Source organism: Centruroides sculpturatus, unplaced genomic scaffold (assembly GCF_000671375.1).
Source record: "Centruroides sculpturatus isolate CEXI.00-Female unplaced genomic scaffold, Cexi_2.0 scaffold38, whole genome shotgun sequence".
Classification (NCBI taxonomy): Eukaryota; Metazoa; Arthropoda; class Arachnida; order Scorpiones; family Buthidae; genus Centruroides; species Centruroides sculpturatus.
In genome coordinates, this window is record NW_019384306.1 from 1,121,265 (window position 1) to 1,140,872 (window position 19,608).

General features: G+C 27.7%; 1 long non-coding RNA gene across 1 annotated transcript; it reads right to left on the bottom strand.

Annotated features, from left to right (window-relative positions):
• Positions 1 to 7,881: 7,881 nt before the first annotated feature.
• Positions 7,882 to 14,226, bottom strand: LOC111619368. Its single transcript, XR_002755734.1, has 3 exons — positions 14,021 to 14,226; positions 13,822 to 13,933; positions 7,882 to 7,902 (listed from the first exon to the last, which is right to left on the bottom strand). It is a non-coding gene; the product is annotated as an uncharacterized LOC111619368 (long non-coding RNA).
• Between the last annotated feature and the right edge of the window lie 5,382 nt (positions 14,227 to 19,608).

Genomic DNA, 19,608 nt, shown 5'->3' on the forward strand with positions numbered 1-19,608 from the left:
GATAGGCTATATGTTAGAAATTAATTTTGTTTGACTTCTTAGTGTAATATATTTTTAGAATTTATTGAATGTGTTCTGTCAAATTTCCATGTCATTATTATTACAATAAGCTTAATATTATTTAAAAAATAAATAAAAAATTGTCAGAAAATTAAAATACAGAGTAAACTTAAGGTGCTTATTAATTATTCGTTATATCTACATTTTTGGCTTTTCTAACAAACTAAGTTTATATTTTTTTTGAACATTATTTATTCTTACATTATATGAGACATAAATTTTAATTTCTTGATACACTCACCTCATAAGCATAAACAAAAGTATAGTCATTTTCAGATGACGAAACTCTTACAATATTTAAACACTGAAAACCTTTGAACAAACATTAATTGATTTATTTATTTATCTAACAAGCTAATAACATATTTATGTTTGGTGTGAGATCAGCCTGGGGTACAGGGTAGGTTGTTACGCCTGTATCACATACTAGGCAGCTAGTCGGTGAGAACAGTTCTCGGTCGTCCAAAGAACGGCTTTTCCCAAACGTAGGGAAACGAGTGGCGGAGGGTCTTTTGTTAAGCCGAATATTTAAGGTGGAGGTTGGCGATGGCGAAATCACCTTCCTACGTCAGGTTCCCGACACCAGTTTGTCAATTAAATTCCGCGGACAAACACGCGTATGAGATCTGATTCGGACTCAAATTAAGTGACATTTTAATTATAAATTAAATAACAATAAATTTAATAAAACATAAGAAAATATAAAGTAATACAAAATATCAAATGAAAGAATGATATAAATCGAGAGATATATGGACTTATACTATACCCGATTCGCGATCGAGAGAGAGAGCTCACAAAATCGTTAGAAACATACAACCTGTTTTAGTTGTCGTTCGTCTTCTTCTCTGTAGGCAAAAGAACTTTGGAGATAAAGTTCATTTCCTTCTTTCCATGGGAGATAGTTGGGTGCACAAAATCAAAGTATAACTTCTAAGTGCTAACTCTGGAATTATTCTATGTGACTCGTCTAAGGGCGTTAGTCATCAGGAGGAAAATGTGTGGAGTTTGGACACTTCCAGCTATGTCGCTGAACTCCCCGAATTCAGACAAATTTCCTCTATGTGTCACGATTTACGACCAATCATCATGCAAAGATTCCTCCGTGAGAACGGATGGAAAGGGGGATATGTGAGGGGTAAACATTTCCCATTAAAGCGAGAGTTTTCGCAGATAAGGGAAAAACAGAGGATGTTCTAACTTCTGTGAAAGGAAGTAACATCTGTTATCTATTTTTCCCACTCTAAAACGTCATTTTTCTCATCCAAACGAAATAATATTTTATAACAAAATATTAACATTATTAATAAAATCACTATTTTAGCCCAGGGGCCCTTCAGGTCTCACATTGGTGAGAAAGGTTATAAGCCAAATAAAAAAAATTAAGAAATGTCACATTTAAATCTGTAAACAATTCCTGAAATTAATATGTTTAAATTAATAATAAAAAGCCAGTTTATAGCAAACCTGATTTTTATTTTAAAATATTAATTTCTTAATTTGTTTTAATATGATATTTGTTAAATTTCTCTTTGTGTAACTTATAACGTTTTGCACCTAACACATACAGTTATAAATAACATGTCATGTATAAAAATATAGAAAATGAACTTTTGATAACTTATTTTTTAGATTTTTATACTATTTTGAAAAATTTGTTTCAATGATTATTTTTAATATTTTTGTTTAGTATACCTGCATTAATAAAAAGAAAAGAAAACATCGCGCCATTCTCCGTTGAAAACGAACAAGGATTTCATTTATAACTTAATTGTTATTAATGGAATTTTTTATTTAGACATTCCTTTGAAAGGAGATATAATATCAACGATCCTCATCATAATTTAGTATATAAAAATTTCACTCATGTTTTAAGCTTTTTGTTAAAACATTATCATAAAAGCATTGTTTATATTTACATTATGAACATGCTGTTAAATAATTAATGTAATTACGTACATAATTAGATAATGTAACTTACTTTGAATACCCATTTTATCAAATATATTTCGCTTTGAAAATCTTCGCATCTAACAACAATCCCTTTAAAGAAACAATTCGATTTGACAATTGGTGCAATTACCAGTCGACCCCTCTATAACACTGTTGATTATTCCGTTTTACATGAATTCCATGTTGTATGAGTCACTTAGATTTTACAAATACGTGAGTCATTAAGATTTTACACGTATTTGTAAAATCTTAATGACTCGTACAACATGGAATTCATATACTCAGGGAATAATCAACAGTGTTGTAGGGGGTCTCTTGTATATTATTAATTAACATTTCTTATTAACGTAACAATAGAAAATCAAGTGGTGCGTATAAAGGTGGATTCGGATGTCAGTTAATAGCTCGGAATAAACTGGATGCAACAGATTTTAAGAATTTAGTTTGAAAGAATACAGATATTAATAGTTTTTCTTAATAAACAAAAATACAAACATCAAACTTAATATGCCAAAAATTTTTTTCATCTACACAAATTTTTAATAACCAACAGTTTTGTAATGCATGACTCAGTTGAATAGATGAATATCTTTATCGTAGATCATACTTATAAATTATATGTTGATAAACATGCAATTATTTTATTTCAACACTGATATTCAATCCTTAATATTATAGCATAATACTTCACTGCCTTCGTAATATGGAATGATAGAACGTCCAGAAATGCAAAAAGAAAAGAAAAAAAAAAAAAGACGGGGCGGGACAAAAATTTGACCAGACACCATACTTTTCTTATTTCTATAATCGATTACAGCCGGGAATGTAATTACAATCGGATGATTGAAAACCCACCAAATGTATCGAATTTTTTACTGGTAATATAATATATCGAAAATTTATCGATTTCTTATAATTGGCTCAATCTAACGGCTTGATATATCGAATGATCTATCGCGAATAATGTTTTTGACTAAAGAAAAGTAATTAGTTCATTTGCAAGGCGAATTGCTTCAAAATCGCGAATTTAATGGAAAAGTATAAACTAAATTCGTGTCTGTCAGAATGTCGTTTACAGACAGATAATAATTAATTGAAAGTATATGGGTATTGCCGAAATACATTTAGTAATAATAATTTCAAATGCAAAAAGAAAAACATTGGCATTAAGTTACTGTCCTTGATAAAACGGTTTTCGTTTTAAAATTATCAAGGCTTTCTTTACCTTTAATGGAAACATTTTACATCGTTTTTTTATGAGATATTAACTTGTCCTTATCGATTAATTCTATTACAGACTATTTCTAACGATTCATATGATTAATTAAATTTTAAATACTAAACAATTTCGCGTCTAATAATTCTGTAGTCTACTACTGAAAAATTCACAAAGTAATTGAAGAATATATTAAAATCTTGGGATGCAAACAAGGACGAAAATTGAAGACATTTTTACTTCATTTCAGTACAATCTTGAATTATTTTGCCAGTTTATAAATATATTTATTGTCTTGTTCATCTGTATTATCGATTTATAAAATCCCTGGAAGTATATTTACTGAGCAAGAAAGAAAGATTTCATAGTTTTTGTAGGTCAAGTTTATGCGCCAACTGAAATGGGCTGGAAGGCTGGAACTCGTTTATCCCTCAATAATTTTTTAAGTGGGACGGGCCCCAAAGTTAAAGGGGAAATCAGATTAATTATTAATTAATGCACATATCTGTTTTCTGTTGCCGACAGCTACGTGTGTGCATGGAGTAATAGTATAATGCGCACCATCATATTTGTAAATAACGTCTACTTCACTTGATTTGCAAGTGCAGTCATCTTTGATTACTTATAGCTACCGAAGATAGAATAAATAAAGTCTTTTACCAAATATGATGTCAATACCATAAACACGTTTCCAAGGAGCGTTTATTTAGAGAACATTGGCTACGTTTTGCAAACAGAACAGTTCTGGAGCAGAAAAATACTCTGCTGCTCCAGAACTGTTCTATTTGCAAAACGTAGCCAATGTTAATACTTTTATACGACGAATTCTATTAGTTGAATTCGTTATTATCGGATAGTCTGAAACCATACGCCTGTCAAACATAACGAATATCGAAATATTCTTCTTAAGTCTACCAATTTTGTAAATATTCGTTAATTGTTTATCGGAAATACAGAAAAGTTACTTTTATTAAGAATATTCGCTTGTGCGAATTTACCAAATATAGTCAAGACTAGACAGTCTGAACTATCAATTTCCATTTTTAGGATGTACAGTATTTCCTTTCTTCAGTAGAATCAGACACTTTATAAAAACATTCTTTCTAATCCCAGATGTATGGCAAGCTTACACGTAAATACAAATAAATTAGGCTACATGAGTTATATGAATATTTATACATAATTATAAATTATTTATAAACATTAGCTGAGAAAATATAAAGATAAATTATTTTAATATTAATGTTCGTAAAAAATTGATTTAATTAAAACATAGGCCTAATTAATACGACAAATTCATTATTCTGTGAGTATATCCTAAATGAATGCCTTATAACAATTTGTTTTTTATATTTTGGACAAACTGATTACTTGAAAAGCTTACGAGGTATATTGAATAATTGTTTCCAAAAAATAAGTTATTTATTGGAAATATCGTTTAAAAAACCGATGCCAAAAGTTGGCTAAATAGTCACGCGGTAAAATTAAGATGATTGGCCTATTTTAACTTGAGATCGACAGTGGACAGTGTTTCTGTCTTGTTTTCAGTCATCATTTAACTAGATAACATTGATATGTGTTATGAACCGTCAGCTGCAAAATGTTTTTCACATTTGCAGAAAAGTTCGTCTCACCCGTAACACTCAATTCTTGTAGTATTAATGTTAAGCATTATTTATGAATTGTCAATTACAGAAAATATGAATAAGTTTTTTGCATACATATCAGTTATTTTCATTTTTGGATGTCATTACCTTTCTTCAGCAGAATGAGACTTAATTATACTTGGATTTTTGCACTACTTTCATTGCGACAATTTCATTAATACTATTTTATAAATTTTATAAATGGTACAATTAGCATGTAGTATAGATATAGTTAAGTCAGCATTATATAATAAAAATCATTCAAATTATTAAATTTAAATTAAATTTTGCCATTAAATTATTGAATTATGAGCAATATAAGTAAACCTAGTGGACTAGTCCTAAATGCATTCGGTAATACGAATGTTTCTGTACACAATGGCAACAGGAAATTTACGTTAAACACTTATAAAGCATGAAAGAGCAGATCAGATCAGGATCTTATATGCTTATCGACTCAATTTGATATTTATTTTCACATTTTCACTTCGCGGTCCTTCTCTGTTCTTTCTCCGTTATTTACACGTGTAGGACATTTCATTGTCATCCACATTTGATATCATCACTTATCACATACTGCCATGACGCTTATCCGGTTATGCCTATGCGGTACCGGAAATGTACTGTACGTTTTATATGTACCTAAATAAAAGATTGTGTGTGTGTGTGCCATGACGTTCATGTCTGTCCGTTTCAACTGTCAAGAATTAACGCGATTGGCGAAGCGTAGTGACAGCGAGCCAATAGAGAGCGGGTCGTTGCCATAATGCGGTTTGCGCGCCAATTTTCGTACGTGCGATAATTGAGCCGAATAGTTTGGCCGAATAGTTTGGCCGAATATTGGGCTATTCGGCCACGCTCCTGGCCGAATATTCGGTATTCGGTCTGAGGCCGAATATACTATTCGTTACAACACTAATTTAAATTCATTAACTAATTTAAACTTTTTAATATTGTTTTTCTGAATTTATAATTTCACAGCACATAGTAGTACAGTGGAGCATCGGTTAACCGACCGTTCTAGTCGGCAAATTTCAAATGTCCGCTAGTGATGCGGCGCTACAATATTTGGCTATGTCTTGGCTACTTTAATATTATTTTTGTTAAATTTTTGCGTGTTTTAGCTGGCAACATTGGCTCGACCATGAAAGGGAGGCCAGTATTTAAACGACTTAATTTTCTAATTATGAGTGGTTGTTTGTTTTGTGAGTAATAAAATAATTTAAAAATAATTTTTAACGATACAATAGCGACGATTATTTAAAAAAAAAAAAATTTGTTAGGCTTAACATCGATGAAAATTCAACGCGAAGTAGGTTAACGATATACAGTACTAATATACTAATTATATGGGATATACTAATACACNTATCGCTCTAATCTCATAATACTCGCTCATGATACTTTCGATTCGTCACTTTTCCATCGTAGAGTTCCCATTTTACAATTACGTGACTCAGCCTGGTGATAACGGAGAAAAGAGACTATCTGTCTCTTTTCTCGTTTTCTCCGTTCTGACGTCGATATAAGTCACAGTTATGATTTCACAGATTCTAGACAGCTTATAGCTCGAACGGCCCCAGACTTTCGCCCGTGCACGCTAAGTGACTTTCCTTACAAGCATTTAGCTTTCCGAAGTCTGTGACAACAATTGTTTGGCATTGACGGCCGCGAATTTCGCGGCAATAAGCTACTTCGACTCGTTCGATTAAGTTATCGACTCAATTTGATATTTATTTTCACATTTTCACTTCGCGGTCCTTCTCTGTTCTTTCTCCGTTATTTACACGTGTAGGACATTTCATTGTCATCCACATTTGATATCATCACTTATCACATACTGCCATGACGCTTATCCAGTTATGCCTATGCGGTACCGGAAATGTACTGTACGTTTTATATGTACCTAAATAAAAGATTGTGTGTGTGTGTGCCATAACGCTCATGTCTGTCCGTTTCAACTGTCAAGAATTAACGCGATTGGCAAAGCGTAGTGACAGCGTTCCAATAGAGAGCGGGTCGTTGCCATAATGCGGTTTGCGCGCCAATTTTCGTACGTGCGATAATCGAGCCGAATAGTTTGGCCGAATATTCGGCTATTCGGCCACGCTCCTGGCCGAATATTCGGCTATTCGGCCACGCTCCTGGCCGAATATTCGGTATTCGGCCTGAGGCCGAATATACTATTCGTTACAACACTACTAAAAATACTAGATTAGATTTGAAATATTTTGAATTTTTGTTTGATATAAGACCAGCATCAATAGCACAAAATTTCTTAAAGAAATCTACCTACAAATTTAATTAACAACATTTATGTTTTGTGTGAAAGACTGTTTTTGTATCGATAACAGCATATAACTTATTAGTAAATGGTTGTAAATAAATAAAATGGGAATATAATCTTTCCTATAAAGTAACCATAAAAGGTCTTAAATTGATGTATAAAATTAAAATAGTACGAGAATAATCAAGTTAAGAAATAAAATGGTTGTGAGAAAATACGAAATTTTACAGTAGAGTATTATACAAATTTAAATATTAGTTAATAATAAATCATTGTTTACTTTATATGTATTTTCTTTGAGTTTTCATTTATTACATACCTCAGTAATATTTAAGTTTCGTTAAATATTCCGTTTTATTTTTACATTTAAAGAAATAAAATATATTCGTTTTTAGTATTATTTTTATATTATCTTTTTTATTCAAAAAAATTAAAAACATTACAATAACCGACCACTAATCAATGCTCTATATTCACATTTATATTCTCGATGTTATTTTCAATACTTCTTTTTCAATCTAAACCTTTATGAAAATTCTTCATATCTATTTTTCTTTTTCTTGTTTCTTGAAAAAAGAAATGTTTAGATGTCTTTCTGTTATTATGATAGCAACAGAGAGCAAAATTAGATGTTCCACATGCTTCTCTACATTGAGGTCCACAGGCGTTACAATTTGAATTGCAAGTATTAATACACAAAATTAACAGAACGATACCAAATGCGGTGATCATAGCGGAAACTACAAATACATAATAAAATTGAAAATTATTATTCATTTTAATATAAATTATAAATATTTGATTACCATTTATATTTAATGGCGTTTAAAAAATTATTAAGAATGAATAATAGTATTTTAATTACAAAGTTTTTTATTGCCATGAATAATGTTTAATAGCAATTTTATAAAAGCAAATACAAAACAAAAGAAATGTGCAAGAAATAGCAAACTGTACGAAAGTAGTAGACAGCCTTATTTGCAATAAAAGTTATATTGAATTGAAATTACTTTATTTTTTGTAGTCGATCGTACAAGCTGAATCTAAAATACTTTCGAAACATTGTTTAGAGTTCTTAATGGTTTATGCAGTTTTTTCCACTGAAGAAATTATTTTTCCTTTGCAAAATTTTTTGAATAAAATTTAGTTCTGGACTATGGAATGGATAAAAAATTAAAGAATTATTTTGGTAATTGACACGATCCTAAACATATTGTTTCTTTAAATAGAATGGATGTTGTTTAATCTTAAAAATGGATATTGAACTCTTGTTCTTTCGACTTTCATGTCGATGTGTCACTGGAAAATTAACATTATACGTACAATTTTGAATTTAGAAATATATAGTTTATGTATTTTGTCAACAAATAATCCATTTCCAGAAATCACTGTTTAGAATGATTTTTGGCTTTGATCACTGATACAATGTTTCGGAATTCCGGGCAATCTTCTAGAAATAACTTGAGTATTTAGTTGGTTTCTTTGATTAACTGTTACGATTATGTGCTTCATCGCCTCAATTCGATACTACAGTTTATACTATCGAAATATTTGCAACAATTTAGTATTTTATATCTATTGATCATTTAGCCATTATAGGGAGAATGCTATCATAACTCTCACAGATTAGTTTTCGTATCAATTCATTAACTGCTATGGAACAATTTTCTATATTCGAAACAGAACAAAAAATTTTTAAAAAATTTTTTATTCTAAAAAATTTAAAACCAGCGTATGATTTGGTGCAACGGATTTATTTAATTTTTCAATAATGATGTGGATTTTGAGTGTTTTAGCACTAATATTCAGTCATCCATTTCTTAATATAATTACTTATATTAATATATATATAATAAGAATAAGCAAAGGTAACTGATAGAAAAATAGCCATACTAAGCTTTGTAGAAGTTTTCTGGCGTTTTATTATGGAATTTTCAAGATTTTTTATGAGACAATGTACTTTAGTTTTTTGGTGATAAGAAAAATAATCAGCTATTTCGTTAATTTGTAACCACAAAAAACAGCTCCTTCCCAACAGTCTAATTTTGTTCTACATTACAGCTGATATGTCAGACAATTTTCTTTCCCTCTTAATTAAATTAAAATTTTTCAGCCATTAACCAATGAGAAATTTAGTTTTAAAGTCAATATAAATGAAATAATTGCTTATTCCTACAACCTTTACACATTACTACAATTTTTTTTTCTTATCTTGTAAATAAAAAAATTAAACTCTTTTAAGAGAAAATTATAAAAATTTTTATAAATGAAAATGACAATATAATATAATATCCTTCTCTTTATGTTTTCAATACTTTAAACATTTTAGATAATGTACAAAATGTACAGTACAAGCATATACACCAGTAATATTCAGCTGTTACAGTTATCTATCTCACACCTTTATGCAAGTTATGTACCAGATTTACGGAATTACATTATATTTTTATTATTTATTAAAGATATAAATATTATTATTCAAGCAACGAATAAATTCTATTATTTTTCGATAGATTTAATAAGTTTTCTAGAGAGTAAATTTTTTCTATCTTTTTGTTTGAGAATTGAGTTTTTAAAATATAATCTTAAAAATGTACCAATCTTAAATGAATAATTATAATTTTTTTCCTGTTATAAAATCGTAAGGCGTTCCATTTCATTTTGTTTATTTTAGCCTAGATTTAGATGCAGCATAAAGGATTATTATAGAAAATTCATATTTTCCCAATTATCAATGAAAAATATTAAGTTTTAGTCTAAAGTAAAACTATAAATGTTCTTTTACAATCCTTTATGTTGCTGCCTCTAAAGTTAGGCTAAAATAAACAAAAGAAAATGGAATGAATTAAAATAATAATAATAATAATAATAATTTATAACTGGAATGTGAACACAATTTAAAAATTGATGATTATTAGCAGTGGAAAAACTGAATCACTGCGTAGATTACAATAAACTTGTCACTTATTACTAATCAGTGATTTATTTTCTTTTAAAACAACAAATGAAATCACTAAAAAAACAAAAGGATTTGTCACTATTAATCATTAAATACACGTATACTCTGAATTCTTACGTTAAGAATGTAAAATTTAAAAATAACCTTCTGATAGTTAAATTTACATTACTTAAATTAATTTATAAAATAAAGTCTGATTGCAAGTGTTTCTAAAACGAAAATATAAGTATACCTGCTGGCAACTTAACAATTTGTCCAAGGGTAAAATGTATCTTTTCAGTATTGCCCGAATGTATGCATGTGGTGCTTGCTTGTTCCAACTCTAAAATAACCAATGAATAAAAATCTAAGCAGAGACATAAGATTGATTTATTTTTAAAATGCATGCCACGGTAATAATAAATTAATGCATTTTGTAAAATATAGATGAATTATTCAACATAAGTGACATATGACAATCGCACCGAATTCAGCGGAAATGTGTAAATTTTTCAAATATCAGATCATGATGCAAAATCAAGAAAACGATCTTCAAGAATTATCTTGCGACAAACGATGCTAATGTCTCTTTAAGAGTAAATATAATGTAGTCTACTAAGTGATAGAGTACAGCAGAAATGTCTTATTCTCACGAGCAATTCTGTACCTTACATTTTTATACCTTAATTTTTACCAAAAATGTAAGGTTTATACCTTACATTTTTGTATTACATTCTGCAATGCTGTCTTTATCATTACAGTTAGAGATTTTTTAATGTTGTGCTAAATGTCTATTGATTCCTTTCGGAGGTTGTAACCATGGGACATGCGTACACTCATGCAATGTTAGAAAGATCTTTCTTCTCCTGGACAGAAGTTCAAGTGAATATGACAAATAATATCTAAATTATGATTTTAACAAATATTAAAAATGAGATTTGAAATAAATGATGATTCTTTTAAAATTATTTACCGTTTGTTTATATAACAATTAAAAAAATACTTATGAAATCAATATTCATTTGTTTAGTTTGTTGTAATATCTGCTGTTTCCACTGTACTTTTGTTTATATTTTTATTATTAGTTCGTTTGATATTTTGATATTCTTTTTCGTTACTTTTTTGTTTTACCTTCTTTAAAGAGTTTAATTTTTAGAGGAAGAAAGGAAACTGGCATTGAATCAATGAACGTAGAATTTTCTCTCGCTATACCGAATGCAGTCACTGATATATGAAAAACTTAGTCAAGATAAGAACTTTCGATAACTTAATTCTTTTTTTAAATCTATCTTTGATAACACTACATTAATTAAATTTATCTATAACTACTTGAAGATGGATATGACGGAATTAAATCGTCAACCAATACTAATTTTAAAGTTTTCTAACCTATCTCATTAGATATGGAGTAAAAATGAATGTGTTTCAATTTCTTCCATGTTACATAAATTTATTAAAATTAAAATTATGTGATCATAATATTAAAATTCGAATCTTGTTTGAATTTCAACACACATTAAATTTGCTTGTAATGAACTTTTAATTTTATAACTTCAATAAAAGTTATAAAAATCTATAACAACTCGATTTTCTTTTTTATCTATCATTTCAATTAAGATAATATGTGTCATATAATAAGTAAAAAGCGTCAAGTGAAAATTTCTCTATCTTTTTGCGGACTATCTACGATCGCTTCATCCTTATAAAATGAAGAAATAAGTAAAAACTAAAGTTATTTATTTTATTTATTCTTTTCTTCAAAACGTTATATATTTCAACAAAAGACGAAAAACTTTCTTTGTGCTCAAAAAGCAGAAAGAGGCAGCAATAAAAATAACAGCCTTGTTTCTTACCATTACCGTATAACTAAACTATTCTAGGGTTCTTGTTCCTCTTAAATGGAACTAGTTATTCATACTGCCCTCAGAGAAACTGGTTATTCATACTGCCCTCAGAGAAACTAGTTATTCATACTGCCCTGGCCAGATCCCATTGTGCATGAGATTTTTCCCATAAATTAATGGGTATAATTTGAGACCAGCCTCATATAATCCAGTTGTAATAAAACCCTAATATTAGACTAACTTTATTCTTGAAAAAAAAATGTTCTAATGCATTTACAATGTAAAATGACAAGTTAAAATGAAATGAAAAGAACATAATAACAGATAGTCATTAATTTTATTATCGTGTTCACATAGCTTCTGTGAATAAATTTTTATAAATTGTAATGATCAATTTCATCCTATACGCAATACATTACAAAAAAAAATCATTTTAAGTTGTAGACTAGCCGGCACATTAGGGCCTATTTACAACAAATTTGTCAAAAATCTCTTTACGTTCGTTTAATGACAAATATTAAAGGTAATTTTACAGTTTATTGCTAGTTTGTGATTTATTTTATCCCGATTTACCCTATAGTAAATCAATATTTAGGTGATTCTATTAATACGAAAATATTTAGAGAGAGAGCAATCACTAATTTTTTAGGTAGCAATTACAGTTTTCAAAAAATCGCAATGTCTAAATGAAACGTGTTTAATACAGGGAATGTATTTGAATGTAGGATCGAGTAACATTCGATTATGTGAGCTGTTTGCATTACATTAAAACAATAATTTGAATACTAATAATGAAATGTTACGTAATTGAATAATCGCGAGTGATATACATGGATAAGTGTTTAGCTTGCACTTTTTCTCGTCTCGATACCTTAATAGGAATTCGTTATTTTCTTACTTTAAATGTATAAAAATATATGTATAAAACACACACAAACACACCTACAAACACACATATATAATGGATATAGCCTACATTAGAGTAAAAAAGTAATTTGGATATTTCAAAATATGTGTCAATCTATTGTAATGAAACAAACAATTAAATTGAGTTAATGTTTAGTATGCAATAAAACTCGAACAAAGATCAGCAATTAACGGAGAAATCATAGTTCTAAAGTTTATTTATTGACGAATGTGTCGGAAATTTTATATTTAATTATACTAATTTAAATGTTTAAAGCAATGATTCATTCAACTCATTTCACTCAACAAATATGTGAAAGAAAAGTCATTAATAAACATTTTGGACTAAGCAGTTTAATACTTATTAAAATGAAATGTTGCTAACCAAAATTATAATAATTAGTTATTTGTTTGTTATATTTTATTATTAAATAATTATCTTAAAGCCTATAAAACATATTATAACATACAGATTTTTCATTAAATTATTTTAAAAAGTTCAAGATTATTGAAATTTTTATCAAATGCAAAACAATTTAATAATATTTAAATATTACCAAATTTTTATATTAATTTTAATAATTTTTTTACATAAAACACATAAATGAATTTAGAAACTAGAGCATATGTTAGGGACTTCATGATGATAGTCTAAATTATATTTATAATTATATATTTGGATTTATATCTTATTTACGAATTATAATTACGAAATTTTAAGAAAGAAATAGTTCACGCGGTTTAATACTTGGGACCTTAATTCAATTATCAGTGATAATTATAAACATATACCACGTAGCCTTTACTTCCAATAAAAGATGTTTTAAGAAAATTTATTTAATACATTTTAAATTTTAATACAATAATTAATTCAAATTAAGTTAATAACACTTAACTAAAAAAATAACATTAAAAACTTAATTTCGAATTAAGTATTATAAATAAAATTATTTTAAAGCTCTCATCCATACCTGTTAATAAAATCTTGTTGGGGTTAACAACAAAATTAGATTATATATAATGTTTTATATATGCAATTTTAATAAATTTAAACTTTACTTGTGCTATTCGGTTATATAACTTCTGTAATAAAAAGTTTTAGAAAAGAGAATTGAAAATGTTATAATCATATCCAGGTCAAAAGAATAAAGCATTATTTTGCAAACTTACTTTGAATATATCACTTTCCGGCAATGACGACAATATTTTAAAAGCTGAAGTGCAACATTGAGTTAAAGGTTCTTTTAACTACAAATTAATCATGCAAACAATCAAATTAAATACCGGATTTTATAACAGGCATTCACATCTCTAAACATTATAATTAATAAAATAAGATTTTTACACAAAATATAAAAAAAAAAAAAACTTCCAACACTTGTCTTGTACAGTACTGTACTGTACATCTAGTGCAAATAATTATATTAAACAAAGACGATTTTATCTATTTAATATATTTATTTAACGAGATAAAGGTTTAATAAATATTTTTCAGTCAATAAATGTGATTTATGTTATCAAAGTTACTTCCTTTTGCTTAAAGGTCAATTGAAATTCTAAGTAATGACGTCATTTATATATACATATATTTATTTAATGTTTATTAAGATTAAAGTTAAATTGAATATTGAAAATAATAATTTAGGTTCTTACGAATTTAATCTTTATAGTATTTTAAATTTATAATTTTATAATACGTTTAATTTGTAGTACGAGTAATTCAGTAATATTTTTATTGTAAATAAAAATGAAAATTAAAAAACGAACAGAATTTATATAGATAATTTGTTACAAAATTTATTTAGAGTTATCTTAAATCGATAACATCACTACTATGATTTTTAAAATTTTTCTAAATTTGTGCTGTCGCAGAAAAAAGTTATATATATTTCTATAATTAAGTGTATTTTTCTATTTTTATTCCTATAATGTTTATATAATAAAGATTATAAATAATAATATTGCAAGTAAGCAAAATGATATTAGATTATCACAAGCTAACCTATTTTCGTTTTAGCTCTCTTTCGTTCTCTGTACACTTTTGGATAAACAAAACGTCTTGAGTATCTATAGAAGTTACCTAGATGTAATTATATTATATACATATAACAATATTGTATATCTTATCTTATATCAAAGACCATTTAAGATTGCCATTTAAGATGCTCATTTTTATATTTATTTATCTTATTTACGGTAGGAAAAGTCTATGACAATAGATTTTTTCCCTCATTAATAATAAAATAATAAAAATCCCGAACAAATGTTTGTAAGAAAATTTTCTTATCCTTGGTTACTTTCGTAATAACCAATTTTTTTTCTTTTGAATAATGACATATTCAATTATAGCAATGTATTGTAATTTAACTCAACATTTTAATTTCAGTACACGAGTACTTCTCTGAAAAGTATTTCGAAAATTATCAGTTGTTTATTCATTGATTTCCTTATTGATCCAATAACTTATTGATATCATTTCTGGTTCTTTTCGAAGAAGTTTGAACAATATTTATAGATTTTATTAACTTAAACTTCAACACAAAACACTGTTACCTTCATCAAGCCTATATTAGTAAAACAAAAAAAAAAAAAAAAAAACTAAAATGTTTTCTTTCCAATAAACGGGAGTAAAACTAAATCGCTCTTTAGATTGCGAAATTTGATTCTTGTGTATTTATTCTCTATTGAAAAGAAATGTTTGTAATTGTTTACTTAATTGTTAAATACTTTGTAAGACCAACTCGAAAGCAGATGTAGAATTATTTATTATTTTAATATGTTTGATATATTATAACGTTAATCTGAATTAAAAGTCACATAATAAATAATCCCATATTGAATTCGATACGAATCTGTCACAAAATTTCTCTAGTGGGGTTAATAATTATTACTAGATTAAATAAATAGTATATTAGTTATTTACTTATTTTCAAATATAAAGTCTTATTAAAGTAAAATAATAAAAAGCATCAGATAACATTCCCACTTAACATTACATTTATACATACATTAAATAATATGTTAAGTTCTAATAAATATAAATAATTATAAACATATACCACGTAGCCTTTACTTCCAATAAAAGATGTTTTAAGAAAATTTATTTAATACATTTTAAATTTTAATACAATAATTAATTCAAATTAAGTTAATAACACTTAACTAAAAAAATAACATTAAAAACTTAATTTCGAATTAAGTATTATAAATAAAATTATTTTAAAGCTCTCATCCATACCTGTTAATAAAATCTTGTTGGGGTTAACAACAAAATTAGATTATATATAATGTTTTATATATGCAATTTTAATAAATTTAAACTTTACTTGTGCTATTCGGTTATATAACTTCTGTAATAAAAAGTTTTAGAAAAGAGAATTGAAAATGTTATAATCATATCCAGGTCAAAAGAATAAAGCATTATTTTGCAAACTTANTACGTCGGACGTTCAGCCTCCATCCTGAAAGCCTAGCCATAGAAGTTTGACAATGAAGTTTGGAACGTCGAGCATAATTCCACTGACGTTCCAAACGCCATTGTCAAACTTCTAGGCTTACAGGATGGAGGCGCTGAACGTCCGACGTACACGTTTACGCGTTGAAAACGTCGGCCTCAACCTCGTTAATGTTTACAGAACGCACTCATAATGAGGAGAAAAGATTTTTGATTTTACGTGTGCTGAATTGTAAATAAAGACATAATAGCCAAAAATTATTTTTAAATATTTAATCAAAAATATATACAATGCAAATGAAGCAGACTTTATTTTCGTGCAATCCTGATAACACTCAGCCCATATGTTTAATCGGAAACTGCTAAAATAGCCTACTTAAATCACTAAAGAAACTACTACAGTTCTTTGCAGTGTTAATATTTAAGGCAAGAAACAATAAATTCTAGTAATTTAAAAAAAATCAGATTATTTAAGGGTATAAAACATCATTAGATTACTATCCGAACGCAATTTACCTGGATAACAACTGACACTTTTAACAACTGAATACCGTCGTTAAATAGAATATAAACTTGAAACAGAAAATTTTGTTGATAGAAATTGTACAACACATTTGTGTGTTAACAATGTGTCTTTAAAACGTTAAAATATTATTCCTTTCTGCAAATAAATTACTGATTCACCAATGCGACTAAATATTAACCTCAAAGAATTCTATTTGTTTTATTTTATTCATTTATGTTTGTAGGCTGTTTTATTTGTTATTTATATTTCATATTTTTAACATATGATTGTCAATAAAGTGAAAAAAAATTAAAAAAAACATAAAGAGAGCTAATGGGAATATAGTTGATAGCATATTGAGTATTCTTAAAAAATTAAAAATTTCGCCGAAAGTATTTACATTAAAATATATTAAAGCTGTAAAAATACCTTAATTTTTCATTGTTCACAACACCAGATACAGTCCAAAACAATTTTTTCTTACGGAAACGATCTTTTGTTTGACGCTACGCCTCCACAAAAAATGCAAAATGAATTTAAAAAAAGTATTCTGGTGATTCTGCCAATACCATAATTCAGAATACAATTGAGTAAATTTTTAAAATATTTAATTTTTAGTCATCATAAAACGTTTTTCATCCATTTTTCATTTTTTTACGTGGAGGCGTAGCCTCAAATAAAAGGTTTCTACGTAAGTGAAAATTGTCTTCAATTGTGTTGTGAGCGATGGAAAATGAAGACATTTTGTAACTTTAATATATTTATATAATTTGTATTTATATAATTGTATGTATTCTCTTGTCCTCAATTAGTTATATCAATTAACTTACACAAGGAATCATATCTAACTTAAGGCAAAGTATAGAAGTAATTTTAAATGTATGCAAGAATTTTAAGAATGTTAACTGATAGTCTAAGTCAAATTGATATTAATTTATTTTTGAAAGAATTTCCCTACATATATTGGCAATGCGGAGTCAAATATTTGAAAAGATGATCGAGAATTGTTTTGAAAAAGGTAGTTTCCAAAAAATAGGTACTGAGATAACTAAAAATAAAATTGTCCATTTGGGAGGATATCATAAGTAATACTCTAGATCATTTTACAAGGGAAGAAATCACAAGTTTACGCTTGACAAATTCCAGTATCTATACTTCTATCTATACCAGTAATATACGAAATTGATACTGAAGAAGACTTTTGCAGAATTATTTGATGAAAGTAAAGAAAATCAGCATGAAGATAGTCTAGATCCTTCTAATAAATTCTCAGATGAGAGAAACTCTGTATGACGTACTATACTTGAACAGATGTATTGAGTTTCGAAAACATGAATTTGATCTTTACATTAATGATAATTTTTGATTATTATTAAGAAATTATTATTATTATAATTAATAAGCTTTTATGTTAATTATTAAATTTTATTTTTAAATGCTTTTATTATTTTAAATTGTTTTTAAATAATGGGATAAAATTAAAATTTCTACTAATTGTAATCTAATTATCCTTACTTTCACCAGATAACGTTATCACTTTGTCAGCTAATCTTAAAAGTGGCACCTACTAGGCCTACTTTTACGTAAAACAAATTGTAAATAGCTTTTATAAACTAATTTTTAGTTTTATCTGTGTAAATTACAAAAATTTAAAATAAAAACTTTATGCTATATAAAACTGTGGAAAATATTATTTTATTTATTTCTGTATTATATCTTGTTTAAATTTCATTACATAATTTATATCATGCTTATCAATTATAATTACTTATTCATTATAATTATGTAACACTATATCTCAAATACAACAATTATTTACTGGATTATTTTATTCATAAAACCAATTTATATATTAAAACTTATAATAATTTCATAATTTTCCATATATCTAATGATTTTAATAACAAAACGAACAACAATGAAACATTTTTTTAATATTAATTTTATTTGACATTTTATATTATTATATTTATTTTTAAAACTTCAGAACTTTCTATATTTATTTATTGAGAATTTCTTTAGTTTTTATACCTTAAATGTAAGCTAAACTTTAAGTCATGATTAATACATACTTTTTATCTCACATCAGTTATACATTTTAAAACAAAAATATGACTACTTTATTGGCTATTTTCGACAGGCATTTGGCAAATTTTGGTGACTGTTGATTTAAAATAACCAGTAACCCGTATCTTCCACACGTTCATGTATTGGTGTATTGGTCGTTCTTGTGCGTAAGAAAATGTAAAAAAACTATTTTCTTAGATAAGATGCTTAATGGTTTATTGATATATAATATAAATTAAAATGTAAAATACCAACAGCCATCATACGTTGAAAAAGCTAAATTCCTCTTTACATCTCAAACTCGTCTTTTATCTCTGGAGATGCGAAGGTAGAGTGAAGATCTTATTGCCGTTCCTTCCCAATTCCGTCCCGTAGAGTTGGTTTCTTGTGTATCACGACTCGATGTATTAAATCAGATTCGTTGGAAAGCACACCTCCACACTCAAATTGAATATATGTACAGTTTATTTACAGTTGTAGAAAGTACAAGTTGGAAAACATAGTGTATGTACAGGATAACCATGCGTAGTGAATTCACGTGCCAGATTGGCGTCTGGGAACTAATAACCTTTGGAGAGACCTCAGTCAGATTGTGGAGTCGGCTCAACTGCACGGTCGGTCCGGTCTCAGCACTAACCCGTCCCTGAGAAGATCAACAGAGGAGAACACTCTCTCTTTACGCTCAGCGGGCTTCCCAAGTGCCTGAGACAACCGTGTATCAGTCTCTTGCCC